Genomic DNA, 15,592 nt, shown 5'->3' with positions numbered 1-15,592 from the left:
GGGCCCGGTTCCTCGGCCGCCCCGCTGGGGTTCCGAGCCCTTCACCCCCAGACAGAAAGGGAGGCGCGGGGCAGGGGGTGACTGGGACACACGGTGGGGGAGGCTTGGTGGGGTCCGAGCAGTAGCAGGTCGCGGGGACTCCTAGGGGAGTGGGGTCCTCGGGGGGTCTCGGAAGGAGAGCGTGCGCTGCCCCGGGGAGGGCGGTACTGGCCCAACCTGCCGTCCAGAAGAGGGCCCAGTGCCTCGCTCCTCCACTGCCTAAGCTGAATTTCCCGCGTCTGGTCTGGGGTCCCCGACCTCCGTGAGCTCCGCCTGAACTCCAGCAAGGGGCACCCCCCGACCCTGCTTGGCTCTGCTGTGAGGCTGGCTGGGCCTTGATGGTGCTTTTTGCCTTGTTTTCTGTCGCGACTCTCTGAAAGGCTGCTGTTTGTTGGCCCTGGCGTGTTTATCGTGCTCCCCCAGGCAGGAGGACGCGGTGACGCTCCCAGGCCCTGCGGGTCCTGCTGGCCCGGCCAGGTTTAGCAAGGGTTCCCAGGCATGAGTGGCTCTGGGTTTTATTCATTCCCGGGCCCCAAGCCCTCCTGGGGCCCTGCCTCTGACTCTGAGCGGTCTGCCCGGCCCACTTCAAGCGGGTGGGAGTGTCTGTGCTAGGGACCGAGCTGCAGGGACCTAGGGGGGTGGATGTCACCCCGAGGAGCCAGTCCCCTCCATCTCCCCGAGTTCAAACTGCGGTGCCTTCTTTTATCTTTATTTCCCAATTCTCATCCTTTTTTTTCTGTCTTTTCTTGACATCTTGTTATGAAATTTTGCAGACGTACAGACCACGAAAGAACTGTACATTGGACACCCCTGTGCCCACTGCCCCATTCTCCCATCACCACCAGCTGCATGTGCTTTATTACGTGTGTGTCCGTTTCCACGTTGCTCTGTCCGTCCTACTTTGGGGTGCATTTTTAAGTCACTTTCTATGCATTTATTCTTTGGCATCGTACATTAAGAAAGAGCTGTCCCATCCCCACTCCCATCTGTTTATGTTTCCAGGACGAACCGTGGGTCACCCGTGCAGTGCTTGCATTCACGGCCGTGCTCGCTCCCTGACCCGTCACACTTGTCCTGTCCTCTGTCGTGAGCCCAGCTCCTCCCTCCCTCCCGACACCAGACACCCGCCCACCCTCTGCCTTCCCTGCCGGCCCTGGAGGCCGCGCCCCTTCTCGACAGAATGTCCTCCAGAAGCCAAGATCGAGGGTCTGGGAAGGCTCCGTGTGCTTGTCAGTGAGTTGCAGCGTCAGGATGCTTCTCCCCGGACACCTCGTAGACCAGAGGTCGGCACCTGTTAGAGGTTCCTTTCCTTCTTGGGAGGTAAATTGAACACACAGTGAAATGCCAAATCTTCACAGTCCTATCCATTAAGTCCTGACAAATGCATACTACACCTGGGCAACAGGTGATACAGACCTTCACTCTAGAACAACCTTCCGGACCCCCACAAAACAGAGAGCGTCACTCGCGGAGGAGCCTGCTGGGCCCCACCCCGTCAGCCCCCGCACCCCATCACCTCCACCAGGCAAAGGCGAGGGGCTGAGCAGACGCCCCTTCTCTGTTTGCCAGCACACAGGTCCAGCCACACAAGCCAGTGCCCTGGAGGGCAGGTGCACGCAGACCACAGTCGGCCCCGAAGCCTCTGACTCGGGGGCCGCTCTGGGGCGGGGTCCTGTTTCCAGCAAGCGCCTGAGAGGTTGCTGCTACCGCTGGCGCGGAGGCCCTGCTTTGAGAACCGCGGCTCCAGGCAGACCCCTGCTCAGCGCGGCCCGGGGCCCTGGTGAGGGGAGAGCCCAGCCTCCAAGCCCACGTGGCGGAGGGAAGGGGCCGCAGTGGCGCTGTGTCCCCAGCCAAAGGCCCCGCCCTCCGGGTCCCCACGCTCGGGTGCTGCCTGACAACGTGCTCCTCGAAGTGTCATCCCTAAGCACCGAGGAGCTGGCTGAGGCGCAGGCCTGGCCGGGCCCCTGGGGAGCTCGCTTCGCCAGGTCAGGCAGGGACGCGGGCCTCTGAGCGTGCAGCCCCTGCCCACTGGGTCCTAGTGTGCCCGACGGAGGGAGGAGAGTCCCCGACACGCCTGCTTCCTGAGCTCAGCCCCTGCCCTGGGGCCCCGTCTGGAGCCTGGGAGGTTAGCCCCCAGGTCTGCTTTCAATAACTCGCCTGCTTTCCGGCGGCCACCCCTCTGCCAGGCGTGGTGCCAGGCTGCTGAGGGACACGGGCAGCCGGCCGCCACGAGCCTGGGTCACAGCCTTGTCTGCCCCGGTGACCCTGGAGGCCACAAGCTGGAGCCGGGTCCAGAGGCAGGCGGGCGGCCTGGGCCCTGCTGAGCACAAGCCACCGCCAGCTGGTGCGGGTCCCCCGTGACACGTGCGTGCCGGTGTGGACGTGTGTGCAGGGGTGTGCACGTGCTGGTGCACGTGTGTGTTGCACGTGTGTGCGTGCTCATTTGTGTACACACGTGCCCTGTGTATGTGTTGATCTCTGAGTAAGTCCCCGGCGTGGGTGTCACGGGAGGGTCTGCAGGGCTGCCCTTCGTCACCTTGGGTGAGACCTGGGGGCAGCCTCCGCATGGTGGCGCCTGAGCCTCCCTCCCGACGGGTCGGGCGACCGAGACGGAACCTGCTGGGCGGTCCCTGGCATCCGCAGCCTGCTGCGCGGGCCCTCGGCAAGTCGTTTACTCTGGGTCTCGGCCTCAACCCGCGCCCTGGGGACAGTAGCGACCCTCCCCGTGGGGACGCCGTGGAGGGTACTGAGCTGCCGCCCACGCTGGGTAAACAGCAAGCGCTCGCTAGCCGCTGCTTCGCTTGCCGAGGCCACGCGGGGGCTGCAGAAGTGCGTCCAGAGCTCCGGTTCCCAAGGTGAAGGGTGGGTCTTTGCTTCTCTGATGATCAGCCCACGGGGGACAGAGCCCTTGGGCCAGGCTTCCCGGGGCTGCATCCCGCTGGGCTGGCCCCTCCGCTTTTCAAATCCTGCGTCTCCTTGGTCCTCACTCCTTCATGTGACATGTTTCTCTGCCCAGTTTACACCTGAGAAGGTGTGGGTCGCGGTTACCCTGGAGCAGGTACTGACCCGCCCCAGGTGTCACTGGGAGAGGGCTGTTGGTGAGGGTCCCGCTGCCACGGAAATCCATCCCCTCCCCCCCCCCCATCCACAGGCCTGTGTCTTCCTCTGGTTGTTGCCCCTCCGCCCCCTGTGGATCTTCGGGCACGGAGGTCCGTGGCCCTGCGTCCGTGGCTCTGCATCCGTGGCCCTGCATCCGTGGCCTCTGGCTACCTTGGGCGTGTGCTCCAGAGGGCTGAGCTGAGCTGAGGGGAGGTTAGGGGTGCCCCTCTTGCTTGGGACATGTGAGTCAGGGTGGGGGAGCGCTGGCCCCGGGGGAAGCAAGGGAGGAGGTGCCACGGTGCTGCTGGTGCGTCTCCGGCCGGGACCCGTCCGTAGCTGGGACTCCAGAGCCAGACAGTGACCCAGCGGGAGTGGCAGGTCAGTGGGCAGGTGCCTGGGAGGGAAGGATCTGGTCCTCTGACGGCCCATAGGAGGAAGGGGGGGCAGACATCTACACAGAGCCTCCCGCTCTTGTTCCTGCTGGCTGGGTGGGTCCCGTGGTGTGGGGGGAACCCCTGCACGTCCACCAGGGCTGTCCAGGGAGCAGACTCCAAGCCCAGGGGGTGGCGTTTCTCCCGAATCCTAAATCCCAGGTGACTGGGTGCCGGGGGGGAGCCGCCCAGCAGAGCAGGGGAGGGAGGCAGGCAGCGGTGAGGGTGCCCAGGTGTGTCCCCGCCCTGCCCCTCCTGACCGCAGCTTACACTCGCATACTCTGGGCCACCTTCTTGAGGACAGACGTGTCCTGTCATCGGAACAGACAGCCTCGGAGCCCGGCTGATGCTCAAAGCCTAGGACGCTGCCCGCGGCCCTGGACCAGGCCCAGGCCCTGCACAGACGTGTGCTGATGGCTTGGTGATGGCCACCGGGAGAGCCAGCTCCCAGGAGCCCGACCGTGAGGCTCCTCTGCCTGCAGCGTGAGCAGGAAGTGGGAACGGCCAAGGGCGCGGGCCGGGCGTGCCGGCAGCTTTCACCAGGCCTGTTTATCACGACAGCCTCTCCGCGGCCTCACGCTCCCGGGTGGCTGCAGATGGCCGTTATCCCATCCGCCTGCAGCAAGTGAAATAAAACACTTACCACGACCTGATGTTTCTCCAACTGCACCCAGATTCCAAACGTCCAAAGCAATCACGCTCACTTCAGGGGAAAATTTCCGGGCAGTTTTTCTCTGCTTATTATTTTCCTCTTGGCTTTCACCTTTTCTTCTTCTTGTTCCTTTACCGGAAGGAAAGTCTGGTTCCAGGCGGCCCGTGTCGACGGGAAGGCCCCCATTTAGTGGCTAACTGCTCAGTCCTCTGGCTTTGAGGTCGTGCCGTTTGCTTGAGGCTTCACCCCTCAGTTCATTCATTTATTCTGGTTTTCAGCTCAGGAACGTAGAGACCGTTCAGGTGTGGTCCCCTGTGCAGGGCTGGCCGCCGCTCTTGGATCGTAGAATCTGTTTCGTCACTTACTCGATTTGTGGTGTAGGGTGAGTGACTCTACCTGTCTGGGCCCCAGGGTCCTCATCTGTAGGATGGGGTAACAGTAGAACCTGCTTTGTGGGGTTGCTGGGGGGAGTCATGGAACGTTCTAGTCCAGGGCTGGCTTCCAGCAGGGCTCGGCCACTGTCATCTGTGTCTTCGTTAATAACAGACTCTGCAGCAGGCTTGACAGAGCACATGGGAATTCGAGGACAGGCATGGCTCCTCGTCACCAGGGTGGGGTGGGCAAGGGGCTCAGGCAGCTCCACAGGCTGTGGAAGGTGAGTTCACGGGGACGCAGGTCCAGCGGGACCAGCACAGGCAGAGGTGCAGGGCGTGGGTGCTCCTAGCACCTGGAGAGGGGTGCGTGTTCACGGCGAGGGGGGCTTGTGCAGCATGTGGAAGGGGGGCCCCCGGTGCAGCAGTTAGCGATGCTTGGTTGGGCAGGGAAGGGGGGGCGGCAGTGTCAGGATCTAGACAGGCCAGAGGCTCCTGATCATGGATGGATGGTGGATGGGTGGATGGATGGACAGACGGACAGATGGATGGACGGACAGATGGATGGACGGACAGATGGATGGACGGACAGGTGGATGGACGGACAGGTGGATGGATCGGCGAGATGACGTGCTGGGGAAGGAATGACCTTCAGAAGGAGGGTTGTGGCTCTTTTTTTTTTTTTTTTTACAGAATTTCTCAGGACATAACTCAATAAAGGACTTTTATGCAGACTCTACTTCCACAAAACTCCTACCAACCAACAAGGAAAAGACAAACAACCCAACAGAAAAATGGGCAAAAGCCTTAAAAAGTCCTCCTTTCTCCACCCACAGCCAACTGCTCCACTCCCGGGAGCTGGAGGGGTGGGGGGCACTCACGTATGTTCACAAAGGACGTGCCCTGGCACATTCTCAGAGCCCTGTTCATCACAGCCCGGGCTGGCAACTACCTCCATGCTGATCGGAGTGGAATGGGTAGATAAATTGTGTTCACACAATAGAATTTACACAAAAATATGGACCAGTCTTGCACATGAAAAGATGCTCAACATCACTAATCATTAGGAAAATGCAAATCAAAACCAGGAGATAAGCACCTCACGCCCATCAGGATGGCTTCCGCAAAAAACAGAAAATAAGTGCTGGCGAGTATGTGGAGAAATTGGAAGCCTGGGGCTCTGCTGGTAGGAATGCAAAGTGGTGCAGCCACTGTGGAAAGCAGCATGGCAGCTCTTCAAAAAATTAAAAACATAATTACCCTATGATCCAGCAATTCTCTTTCAGGTTTATATACCCAAAAGAATTGAAAGCGGGGTCTCAGAGATATTTGTACACCCGTGTTCACAGCAGCGTTATTTACAGCAGCCAAGAGGTGGAAGCCACGCAGATATCCACTGATGGATGATGGATAAACAAAACGCGGTCCATCATACAGTGGAATGTTTTTCAGCCTTAAAAAGGAAGGAAATCCTGGCACTTGCTACCACCTGGATGAACCCTGAGGACATTATGCTCGGTGAAATGAGCCCGTCACAAAAGGATAAATACTGTAGGATTGCACTGCTATGCGGTCCCTACAGGAGTCGCCGTCATAGAGACAGAAAGTAGGATGGTGGGTGCCAGGGCTGGAGGAGTGGGGGAGGGGGAGTGAGTATCTAATGGGGACAGTTTTGGTTTTACAAGATGAAAAGAGCTATGGGGACAGATGACGGTGATGGTAGCACAGCTCTGCGAATGTGCTTAATACCACTGACCGGTGCACTTACCCACGGCTGGGACAGTAAATCTTATGCCACGTGTATTTTACGGCAATTATAAATAAAAATATGATGAATCTCGTAGTGTCGAATGAAAGAAGCCACACACTGTGGCTACCAACGAAGTGGCCCAGCTGACCGACCCCCTCGGCCACGGGAGGAAGGCCCATGGCTGGGCTGGGCCCCAGGGCAGGGGGGCCGTGTTCTGCTTCCCGATGGGGCTCTGGTTCCGTGGGTGTGTGCAGGATGTGGCAGTGCCGTGAACTCTTTGCCTATGTGTGTCTCCTATACCTGGGGAGAGTTTTAATTTAAAAAAAGGGCTGTCTTAGAATAAAGGGCTGCGGCTTCTGGAAGGCTCGCCATGTTGTCTTTAGTCTTCCCTCATCTCCTTGGGTCTCGAGAACACCCTCGTGGCCCCGCGTGGTCCACAGACCTGTGCTGGAGAAAGCAGGCTTAAGGGGTCCCACCAGCCCCCTTGCAAAGAACAGGGCTATTTTACAAACGCTCACACACACACACACACACACGCACACCAGCGTTCTCCAATTCAAAGATGAAAAGGAACAAACATGCCTTCAGCAGCGAGCGTGAGGGGGGGTCTCTGGAAGCCCGTTGTCCCCGCCTCGACTTCTGTGGGCTGGAGAGATGAGGCCCAGATGTTGCCACGGGCCACGGCGACCTGGAAACTATTACTTAACCCTTGAAGGAGATGGGTGCCTGTGGTGTATTTGGCCTCTGAAGGCAGTTATTCTTTATGTTTTGCTGACAGTCCAAACGATTCTAGATAAACCGGAGAGTGTAGGGAGCCGGCCAGCACCTGGAGAGATTAAACCCCCCGGCTCTGCAAGAGCACAGCTGCGACGGGCAGGCCCAAACCACCGAGCGCAGGGTCGGAAAACCACGCCTTTCGGGGAGCACTTCAGATTCCTGAGAGTTAGTGTGGATAGTGGGTGCCGGTGAAGGCGCAGAGAATCACGCGCGTCCCCTGGAGCACCGTGGGGCCTGATTCCTGCCGCGGGCGTTCCCGGCGTCGCTGGCAGCTGGGGCGGGGGGGACACCTCCACAGCCTCTCGCGCTGAAGAGCGCCTCACACCCTCGCAGTTTCTCTCCGTCTCTGTGACAGTCCTGAGGGAGCACAAGTCTTCATGTTCGTGTCCTAAATGGACCCACTGAGGCCCCAAAAGAGAGGGCACGTGGCTGGCTGGCCGCCCTCAGAAGTCGGCCCAGAGGCTGGGACGGAACCCCATTTCTTGTCTCCGAATCCAGTGCAGTTTCTAAAGAGGTGTTTGTTACAAGTTTTGATTCCTTCCTTCCCCCAAACCTCCTGGGACTGTGGATGGGAACCGAAGGGTCCTGGCTGGTGTCCAGGGCCTTGCCACCCTCACCGTCCAGGGGAGAAGAGGACGGATGCGTGAGCAGTCAGAAGGGCAACTGAGAGGTGGCGGGGCGGGGGGAGGGGGACAAAGGGGGGGAGGGGCCCCCTGGACCACGAGCTGCTGGCTGAAAGGGCCACAGGGAGACACCGAATCCTGGAGGAAGAGGACCAGAGGGGCTGGAGGAAGCAGAAGCAGAGACCACGGAGGAGGGTCCACTCCCGGGAGCCCTTGGGAGGGTCCCACCAGGACAGTGGCATCCCACCCCCCGGACAAGGTGCATCGCGGCAGCCTCAGCTGGCCCCGCACAGAGCAGCAAGGGGACGTCCATGGGGAGGGTTAGGACAGGGGAAGCCACCCCGCCCCTGAGCGACACCCTCCTTCCCAGGGACACTTCAGTGACCCACAAGAACACGCTAGAATCTGCCGTTGACTTACAGGAATTTCCAATGGGTGTGCGGGGTAGAAAAATAAGGAAGGTGGCAGGGAAATGATGCCGTAGGAACCTCGTGACTGCTGATGACAGTTTATGCCTGCGTACGTGGGCGTGTGACCGTGAGGGCGTGGGGAAAGCGTGCACACACGCACACACTGGGTGGCTGGCAGGACCTGGGGTGGGCACCCGAGAGCGACCCGTGAGGACAGCGTGGGAGGGGGGCCGTGTGGTGGGTCCCTCCCCACCCCACCCCTGTGCCCAGGGGTCTGGCTGCGGCGGTTCCTGAGCTGGGCGCCGTCCAGGGCTGCTTCTTGAGTGTCCCGTTTACACGCTCGTGTGTCATTCACAGAGTCGGATGGTGGCCCAGAGAGGAGAGCCGTGAGGAGGCGGAACAGCGGGCAGACCAGCACGTCCCTCGAGCGGAAATACCGCCTGTGACCGGGGATCACAAGGTAGGAGACAGCTCCCTCTTCAGAGTTTCATTTGCTGCCACTTCCTGTCTTATTTAACTTACTGTTTATTGTCACCGGTTATGCTGTGCACGGTCAGTGTTGAGCCGGTGTCAGTACGCGCGTCAGTTGTGTCCGTGCTGGTAGGTGGTCAGTGCGGAGCCGGTGTCAGTACGCGCGTCAGCTGTGTCCGTGCTGGTAGGTGGTCAGTGCGGAGCCGGTGTCAGTACGCGCGTCAGTTCTGTGTCCGTGCTGGTAGGTGGTCAGTGCGGAGCCGGTGTCAGTACGCACGTCAGTTGTGTCCGTGCTGGTAGGTGGTCAGTGTGGAGCCGGTGTCAGTACGCACGTCAGTTGTGTCCGTGCTGGTAGGTGGTCAGTGTTGAGCCGGTGTCAGTATGCACGTCAGTTGTGTCCATGCTGGTAGGTGGTTAGTGCTGAGCCAGTGTCAGTATGCCCGTCAGTTCTGTGTCCGTGCTGGTAGGTGGTTAGTGCGGAACCGGTGTCTGTACATGGGTCAGTGTGGCACAGATCTTGGTGCACGGTCAGCGCTGAGCTGATGTCGGAGCACGGCTTGGGGTGGTTGTGGACAAAGGGGTGTGATCCAGGCGCTTGGGGGGCTCTCACAGTGGACCAGCGGCAGGAGGCTTGTCTCCAGCTGCTCCGAAGTGTTTGCCGGGAGTGGCTCCGAGGGCAGTGCTAGCTCCGTCCACAGGAGGGCGGGCGGCTGTGCTGGGTGAGCTCTGTGTGCCGTGCCTCCGGGTCTGCCCTTCACCCTGCGCTGCAGGAGGAAAAGCGGGGGCCGTACCCGGAGCCGGGCTGGGCGCTGCGCTGAGAAGCCCCCCGGGCCATCCGTGGGCCTGGCGGGGGCGCCCCTGGCGGCCATGGAGAGGAGGGCGCAGGTGGGGCGTGCTTGCATCAGTGCTGCACCCTGGCCCTCGGGCCCGCCTTGCAATGCTCCTTGGGAAGCAGGGACCTCCTGACGTCCGCGCCGCCGAGGCTGCCGCAGGGCCATCTGCAGCCCACGTGGGCGGGGTGTGGGTAAGAGGCACGGAATGTGGCTGGGTGGGCAGAGCCCACGTGGCAACGCTCCAGCCGAGGCCCTGATCTGGGCGCTGGCCTCCGTGACCGCCCGCCGGCCGCGCGGGGTGTGAGCAAGGACCTGACCGTAAATGTGTAAGGTCGCCCTGCCCACGGCGGTCATCCCTGTTCCGGGAAGCAGCCCGTCTCACCCTCCCGGTGGGATGGATGCAGCTGTTCACTGTCTGTAAAACGTGCCCTTGGAAAGCGGCTTCCTGGGCTTGTTCCAGATAAGGTTGCAGGGAGGGGAGGGCTCCTCCCGGCGAGCGCGCCCCCCTGGCAGCCTCGAGCAGGGCTGCTCCCTGAGTGGGCAGGACCCAAAGAGTCTTGACGTTTAGCTTAAAGGGAACGAACGGCAGGGCCTGTGTGAGTCCGTCAGGAATGTGGCCAACTCATTATGTCATGAAATCTGCCAGCCCGCTTTCCCGTTGCTGATGATTCCAGACGTGCCTGCACACATTGGCTATTTCAGCTTTGAGGTTTACGAGACGAGCGCTGGGTGAGCGGCTGCGGGCGTGAGGGGCAGGGGGCGTGCGGGAAACCTCAGGGTGATGGACCGACCCCGTCTCTCTCTTGACTGTGTTGGGTCCCATGGGGGGTGCCTTTGTCAGACCCCTCGACTGGTGCACTTACGAGGTGTGGCTTGCACTGCGTGTAAATTTCCCCTAAAAAACATAAGCAAAGGTTGAAGTCTAGCTAATGCAGCGCAGGCTGAAGTGTTCAGGGTTGGCGCACACGGACGTCTGCCGTTTCTTCTGAAATGCATCAAAAGATAAGATGGGTCGGCGCACAGGTGGGAGGATGGGAGGTGCGCTGCCCTGTGAGGAGGCAGACAGAGCAAGATGCGAGCGGCTGTGACCTGAGTTCAAGTCTGTGGGTACTGCCTGCCACGCTTTTCAGCTGTCCATTCCTGTGAACGTTGGAGAAAAGTTCTGCGCGGGGCTTCTGGGGGCCTGGTGTATCCATTTTCTAGGCCTTTCTGTATTTGTGAACTACTGTGGGACCCACTGGGGTTCGTGGGGCCTGTGTGGCTTCTCAAGGTGCCTTTCCTACTGGTCTGTCCGGGAGCCTCCGCCTCAGGTGCACCCAGCTGTGCTGGTGAGTGGGGCTCTGGGGATTTTGATGGGGGGGGGGGGCGCCGGCCTCGGCCTGTGGTCCAGGCACGTAGACTCACCGCCTCGAAATGCGCCGTCCCTGCCCCGCGAGGTAGCACTCCGGGCAGGCCCACTGCCCCGGCTCCCCACAGGGAGGTGTTCGCGCTCCTTGCTGACCAGCCGAGGCTTCACCTTCCCTCTCGTGACCGTCTGCAGCCTACAGGGGCTCGGCCCCGCCGGCCGGCTCGGAGAGGAAGACCGAGGGTTGCCCGTACCAGTTCAGGTCCCACGCGAGGATGAGGCCCGGTGTGGGCGCCCAGTCGTAACGGGCAGCGTCACAGCCCGCTCTGGCTCGAGAGGATGCCCCCTCCTGGCTAAATTCTGTGACCGTGGAGTCAGGTGGCTGCTGCCTGGGGCCAGAGGCCACATCTGTAGGAAGAGTTCTGTTTCCTGACCTTCTTTATTTTCTTCTGTTGTCCTTTTCCAAGTTCAAAGAAGTTATTTTGATCAAACCCAGATAACAGTCTCGTTCACAGACTCTTAGCATCAGGAGAGCTGGTGGTTACACCCGTGGGGCAGTCCAGAGGCTGGGTGGGACAGAACTGGGCTGGATCCCGACCTTCTGGCATCAAGGCCAAGTGTCTCAGCCAGGTCAACTTTGGTGACGAGTGACAGAAAGCCCACCTGAGGTGGCTCAGGCAGCAAGGGAGCTTATTGACCCACATGACTGACCCGCCCAGGTTCAGGTACTGCTGGATTCTGAGGCCGAGCAATGCCTTTGGGGTTTGGTTCTTCTCCCTCATCTGCCACTGCCCTTTGCTTGGGCCACGCATCACCACAACCCCAGGGCCACTGGGGAGGCCAGGCACCTGGCCCTGCACCAGCCTGGTGGCCGGGGCTGGAAGGGCTGCCTGAGCTCAGGCCAGTGCCCGCTGCTGCATCTGGGTGGGGTGCTTTTCACCCACCAGAGGGAGTGAGCGTCTTGTGGCTGCAGCCGCAGGAGGGACCATGGCTGCAGGTGTCTGTCGCAAAGACTCTTAATCCTACAGACACAGAGCTCCCTGCTGCCTCGAAGGGAGGCCCTGTGTCCTCTCGTCGCCCTCTGGGGACCCGCAGTCTGGAACACCAGCACTTCATTTCTATTTCTGACCATCTACACTTGCTAATGCCTGGTGGTCCTGGTCAGCCTGCCGACGGAATTCTTTTCCTGGGAAGCCCAGGATCCTGGGGTGGACGGACTTCTCCACGTCTCAGCCCCCTCCAGCTGCTCCCTAAGCAGCCCTGTCCTTCCCCACAGAGCCCTTCACAGGTTAAGACTCAGGATTCAGCCGTGCCCCCCACACCCCCGCCTGGCAGAATTGACGTGCTCCTCTGAGTCCTGCGGCAGCGGCCGTGGGTGCTGACGCCTGCCGTCATCGAGGACTCAGTTCCCAGGTGGCGGTCGGGGCTTTCTGAACCTGCCTGTTTGCCGTGGGCTCACTCAGCACGTCCCCCCCTTCCCTGTCCTCTGTCCATCACACCTGTCTGTCCGCAAGAGCCCGTGCCCACACGCCATCCTCTGACTGCTGGGCACGTGGGGGCTGATCTGGGCTGCAGATGACAGCTGCCCCCTCCCTGGCGTCTGCCCGCACTCACCTGGCCTGGGCCCCAGCCAGGGCTTTGTCTCCAGCTACTGTGAGGGATGCAGTGTCAGTGAGAGGCCATCTCTCAGCTGGGCTGGAATGAAGGCACCCGGGGCACAGGTGAACCGCTGAGCTGGGGAGGAATGAAACATGCCTTCCTGCTGCCAGGGTGGCTCGAGACCGCAGCTCAGGCCTCTTGAGGCCCCTTGGACTGGGCTCTGGCTACCCGTTCCTGTGAGGGTGCATTTGATGCCGCTGAGTGGACCCGTGCAGAACCTCGGGGAGCAGTGAGCACAAGTGCCCAGCACCCAGCCGAGACCCGGGCATCCCAGCCCCATCGCGCTCCTTGGGACTTGCCCACCCTCCCCCCGGGCTGTGCCCCCGGAAATAGGCACGTCCTCATGCCGTCCTCAGTTTCTGGCTTTTCTCTGAGGTTTTACTGTATATGTAGCATCCCTAAATCCTACAGTGCGTCCTGCTTGTTTTTGAATTTTATTAACGTGGTGTTAACCTGGGGTGTATTTTATTCTGTGACTTGCTTTATTCCACTGAACATTCTGTTTCTAAGGTGCATCTGGGGTGATGTCCGTAGCCAGGGGGCTTCTGTTTTCACTGCTGTATAATATTCCCTCGTGTGCCGGCACCACTGTTTGTTTACCCCATTCTCCTGTTCACGGACACGGGAGCTTCCAGGGTTTCACCGCAAAGCCACCACGAACACCCCGAGCCCCCAGTGTGCGAGGGTTTCTCAGCGCAAGCGCACACGTGGGTGCGGCGTGTGGATGGAGGTTGTCCGTGCCGGCGGAGCTGGGTGCTGCCGAGGGCGGCACCATGGACCACGCCCCCAGAGGGCAGCCCCGCCCCAGGCGCCCCACGCTGGCTGGTCCTCATCAGCCGAGTGGTGGCAAGACCGTCCCTCACTTTTCCTTTAGCTCATCCTGTTGTCACAATTATAAATGCGCACGTCTGGAACATGGAACAGTTGTGTAAGGCTGGTGCAAGAAACCACAGCCCTGCCACGTCCCCCCTCCCTGCAGCCCCGCTGTCCTCGTGTGATCGCACGCAGTCCGTGGAGCTGACTCAGGGCCTTTGTCTCCACGTCACCAGGGATATTCGGTCACCGCTCCCTCTGGATGTCCCGTTCTAGACACAGGTGTGCCGTGTCCACGCTATACCGCCTGCCCCGTGATCAGCCCCACCCACGGTCAGCACTGACTTCACGGGGACCGCCAGCCACGATACGTAGTTGAGTTTGTCGTACCTCGTAATAGCCTTTCTTTGCCGCACGTTTTGCTGTAAGTGTCTTGGGGGTTTTGTTGGTTGCTTGTGGTTGGCTGGCTCGCTCTTGTGTGGCCCGGTCACCAGTTTGACCCCAAGCTCTCTGCCAGGTGTGTGAATTTCCTGTCAGTACTTTCACACCCATCAGGTGATCTGTCTGTCTCATTTCTGGGGAGAAATCATTTTTTGGACCCTTCTGCTGCTCCAGTCAGGGCTGGACGTTCTCCGTGCCTCATGCCCAAGGAAGGTGCCAGGAACCCCCTTTCTCTGTCTCCCCGGGGAGTGTCTGCCTTCCTCCTGTGTTGGACCCCTTGCCTCCAGGATCTGTATCTCACTTTCCTGGTTTACTCCCTTGTTTTCCTGGAGCACATTCCCCCAGCTGCTTCCCGAGAGAGGGTGCCGGGGAGGTACATTTGCTGAGAATTTGAATGTGTTTCAATGTCTTCGTTCTACTCTGTCACTCAGGCTCCTTGGTGGCAGGACTGGCTTTTGATTCACCTTTGTTCCCTCCATTTTTCTTGCCTGGAACATTAACCCCTCCCCTTCCACCCATCCAAATCACTCTTTAACACCGAACTCAATGGCCATCTCCTCCGGGTGGCCCGACCTCCTCAGTCCTGAGTGATGATTAATCCTTGCTTGTAACCCTGTGATACTTATTCTCTGCATCACACCTTTGGCATCTACACTCATCATATCTAGTCATTAATTCAGCACCTGTTCCTTGAGCACCTACTGTGTGTGTTGGAGGATTCACAGTGAATCTAAAACAAGCCCTGCCATCCAGGAGTGTCTTGGAATATTGGAACAAGAAGGGACCCCCTGGTACCACCCGTGAAAACCCCTGTCGTGTAGGTGGGGAGACGGAGGCCCCCAGGATTACAGGACTTCTCGTCCAGTGAGGACCCAGCCCAGGTCCCCTGACCTCCAGGCCTCTGGTCTTCCTGTGATGACAGCTGTCTACAGAGAGACGACAGATGCTTGTAAAAACCCCACCCACATGCCACGAGAGATGAGTGTGGTTTTGTTTGTTTTACAAATGAGGAAACTGAGGCAGAGAGAGATGAGCGTCTCATGAGTGGTGGAGCTAGCGCTCCGGCTAGTTTGATTCTAAATACAGGCGCCTGCGGGCGAGTGTGTGCCCGGGCCCTCGGTGCCCGCGCCTCGGTCCTGACAACAGATGTTGGCACACGCAACCAGCCGATGTTCACTTAGGATGCGTGGACCAAGTATGGGGCCTTCCAAGGCGCATGCCTGCTGCATGTTTCATGTGCAGGGGAGGGGGTGTGTGCAGCTCTGCCTCGCCCGGAAGAGCCCTCCGGGGACAAGAAAACTCATTCTGGTGTTCCCGGGGATGGACGGTCCTGAGTGTCCAGAGCCTGGGGCTGTGTCAGCGTGCAGGGAGACGGGCTCTGTCTGGGAGCTGCTTGGGAAAACAGCTTGTTCCCAGTCCCAGCCGCGCTGCCCCCCACGGCGCTGGGGCCGCAGCAGTGGATGCGGGGGCCCTGCCTGTGGGGCAGCCCCTCCCAGAGGGACGAGGCCTTGACCGCAGACGGGAGCCGTCACCACGGGCTTATTCACACCAGCAGGAGCCCATATGTGCGCTGAGACACTGCCCAGGCATCCGCCCGGCTCTGGATTTCCTCCGCAGCTGATGGGTATCCAGATGAAAGGCGGAATTTCCTGCGCCCTTGATCTCCAGGTCGCGTCCCTCTTCCTCTTCGACTGTGCCCGTAGAGGGGAGACAGAGGTGCGTTTTTGGCAGGACAGGGGTGGGCGTCGGCAGCCTGCCTCTGGCGTGCTAGGGCATGGCCTTCCTCACAGACCCTTCACGTGTGGCCGTGTCGGGACTTCACTGCGTGAGTGGGTGGCATTCCCTCAAAGAGCCCCGGGCAGCGCCACCCTGGGGTTG

At 60.2% G+C, this 15,592-nt stretch overlaps 1 protein-coding gene across 1 annotated transcript in view; it reads left to right on the top strand.

Moving 5' to 3' along the window:
* ZNF469 (zinc finger protein 469) overlaps positions 1 to 15,592 on the top strand; it is a 264,223-nt gene that overhangs the window by 113,711 nt on the left and 134,920 nt on the right. The window contains exon 3 of the mRNA XM_057533761.1: positions 8,510 to 8,612. The gene's annotated coding sequence lies outside the window, so the exon portion shown is untranslated. The remainder of the gene's footprint in view (positions 1 to 8,509; positions 8,613 to 15,592) is intronic.

This window comes from Balaenoptera acutorostrata, chromosome 19 (assembly GCF_949987535.1).
Source record: "Balaenoptera acutorostrata chromosome 19, mBalAcu1.1, whole genome shotgun sequence".
NCBI lineage: Eukaryota > Metazoa > Chordata > Mammalia > Artiodactyla > Balaenopteridae > Balaenoptera > Balaenoptera acutorostrata.
Note: the sequence above shows the minus strand (reverse complement) of the source record. Positions and strands in the feature narration are given on the sequence as shown.